Source organism: Eriocheir sinensis, chromosome 63, assembly GCF_024679095.1.
Source record: "Eriocheir sinensis breed Jianghai 21 chromosome 63, ASM2467909v1, whole genome shotgun sequence".
In the NCBI taxonomy this organism is placed as follows: Eukaryota; Metazoa; Arthropoda; class Malacostraca; order Decapoda; family Varunidae; genus Eriocheir; species Eriocheir sinensis.
This window is the reverse complement of record NC_066571.1, coordinates 7,248,226-7,250,973: the sequence shown is the minus strand read 5'-3', so window position 1 is coordinate 7,250,973 and position 2,748 is coordinate 7,248,226. Positions and strand designations below refer to the sequence as shown.

The window sequence follows — 2,748 nt, the reverse complement described above, 5'->3', positions numbered from 1 at the left end:
TACATATTTTTCGTCGCTCATCACTGTAGAGTACGCAAGACAGGAATAAGTCATCTAAATCATCAGGGTCGCACATGGGGCAGCTGCATGGTGTCTCCTGTGTTCAGAACGTGCGGCTCAGTAAGGTCTGGAGTGTGTCACGGGTTCGAAATGCTCTCCAAGAAGTGCTTGTTCTGAGGCGAAGCTTCTACTCGGAGTATAATTAAGTGTTAATGAATTTGTGTGTCAAGTGTTTAGTGTTGTTGATTAGAAAATTCATGCGAAATGGCACAGTGGATTTATAAGAAGCCGTAACAAGCACTGGATTAAAATACAAACAAAATTAAAAAACAAGCAATAAAAAATAATAATAGTTATAATAATAATCTGCTTATTGTTTGTAGATTTACTGACTCATAAGACCAGTAAATTATAATTGTAAATGTGCGAGTTTTTTTTACAGTAAAGGAAGCAACTCAAGGGCAAAAAAAAAAAAAAAAAAAAAACGCTAATCACTGGCCTTACAAAAAAAAAAAAAAAGAAGTTCAGAAGAGTGGACAAAAGATCGGTCAGTTTCGGGTGGAGAGGTATTTTCCTTTCCTCGAGTTTCTTTGTTAATGAAGGTTAATAAAACTCTTCTCCTTTTAAAATGATAAGTTGCCTGAATTTAATCTACAAAGCACCATTTCCATGAGACTAGTAAATATTTAGAAACGGACTTTTAGGCACACAAGTTAGATCATTATTATTGAAGGGCTCATCCGCTAACTGACTTATTGGAACATCAAACTGCAGGGATATTTTCATCATTAGCTCTTGGTTTGAATGACGAATAACAACTATAGAACTAATAACAATAGAAGTGGATTTGGGGTGTTCTCATCATGTATATAACGGGGACATAACCGATAGCAGACGGACAACCAAAGTAACGGAGTGGCAACCCAAGGAATGTATAAGCCAGGCCAGACAGAGACACAGGTGCATGGAAACGTGGAATTAGAACCTTTGCCGCAGCAGGATGGAGTGCACGAACATCAGAGAGAGGTGGGAAATGAGAAAATTACTCGTGCTTCAGAAGATTAATAATGGCTGTCGATGTTGATTGTTGAGGGTGCTTTCATTTCCCCTTCAAAAATAAATAAATAAAGGAGACATTCTGTAAACGGAAAACATTACAGGAAGACGTGATGATGATGATGATGGTGCACTCATAACCACTTAGAAAATAAAGATAAATAGGGGAGACACTCATTAGACGATAGACATCACAGAAGGACTTATCAAAAACACAAACTTAAACAATATTCCTTCAGTTGAGGTTCAGTTGATGGGGTGAAGCATGACCTTGGTAACGGCACTTCCATCACTAGTATTTTCACTGTGAGTTGTTATCAGCGAAACGTTTTACGGGAGACAACCTACACACACACACACACACACACACACACACACACACATACGAACAAAACTATGTAACAAAAGTGAAAGAAAATACCCACATCAAGCAACTTCACATGACAGGAAGACACGAAAAACTGATTTGTTTGTTATCAGCGAAACGTTATACGGAAGACAAACTACACACACACACACACATACGAACAAAACTAGATAACAAAAGTGAAAGAAAATACCCACATCAAGCAACTCCACATGAAAGGAAGACACGAAAAACTGATAATAAAAAACATAACAGGTGAGACGTCTCGATCACCTGGTATCGATGCTTCCTTGATTAGTGTTTACCTGAGCGAGTAATTCATCCTCCAGGTGGCATGAGGGTAATAATAGACACTAATGGAATAAGAACAGGATAACCATGGAGTAAATGGATATACCTGTAGGCCGGGGCGGGGCGGGGCGGGGCGGGGTTGGGTGGAGTGAGTGCAGGTGGCGGGGCGTGGTCCCTGCATGCAACCTCCACAACATTCAGTTATCAGGTTATTTTTTTATTTTTCTATTGTATTTCTTTTTATAGTAATTTATTCGGTCACTGATCTGTCTCGACTCCTTCATGGTGCAGTGGTTAGCGTGTCTAGCTACGAATCAGCAGGCCGTGGTTCGGATCCCGGGCAGTCGGCGTGAAGCTCATCCAGTTGTTCATCCTCCCTTTCGGAATGGTCGATGAATGGGTACCTGGGTAAACCTAGGGAAGGTAAACTGTAGTAAACCGTATGTCACACTGGTCCTGTGTCCCGGGGTTCCTGCCCACCACAGGCTCAGGGCCCAATGCGACGAAGATGAGCACCGCGGCCAAGCGCAGCTACAGCGTATGCCCCTAATTTTACTTACCTTTACCTATAAGTCTGTCTGCCTGTCTTTGAGTTTAATTGCCTATTATACACATACATATTCATTTATTTATCTATGTCTATTTATCTATAAATCTCGAAATATGTCACTGTATTAGTCAAACAATCTATCTATATATCTGTCTACCTACAGGCCCATAATTTTGGCAGATTTTTTTATTTTTTTATTTTTTTTTTGAGGGGGGGGGGGGGCTAGATAACATTTTAGGTTCATGAGGTGGAGGGGGGGGAGGGTGACGAGGAAAGCGAGAATGTGCAAGCGGGGGATTTTTTTTTTAATGAGCGCTTTTAAGGATATTTTGAGGCCGATATGAAAAATATTTGGGAGCTATAGTACCCCCTACCCCCTAGAAATTACGGCTCTGATTAACTAACGCGCCATCTATCTATCTATTTACTGATATGTATCTAATTATGTTTATCTGTCTGTCTGTCTGTCTGTCTCTCTGTCTGT

The 2,748-nt window shown here is 40.4% G+C and overlaps 1 long non-coding RNA gene across 1 annotated transcript in view; it reads right to left on the bottom strand.

Annotated features, from left to right (window-relative positions):
* The window catches only part of LOC126986947 (uncharacterized), a 10,665-nt gene extending 10,652 nt beyond the window's left edge, over positions 1-13 (bottom strand). The window contains exon 1 of the long non-coding RNA XR_007740073.1: positions 1-13. This exon is cut by the window's left edge and continues 174 nt beyond it. This is a non-coding gene — a long non-coding RNA (uncharacterized LOC126986947).
* Between the last annotated feature and the right edge of the window lie 2,735 nt (positions 14-2,748).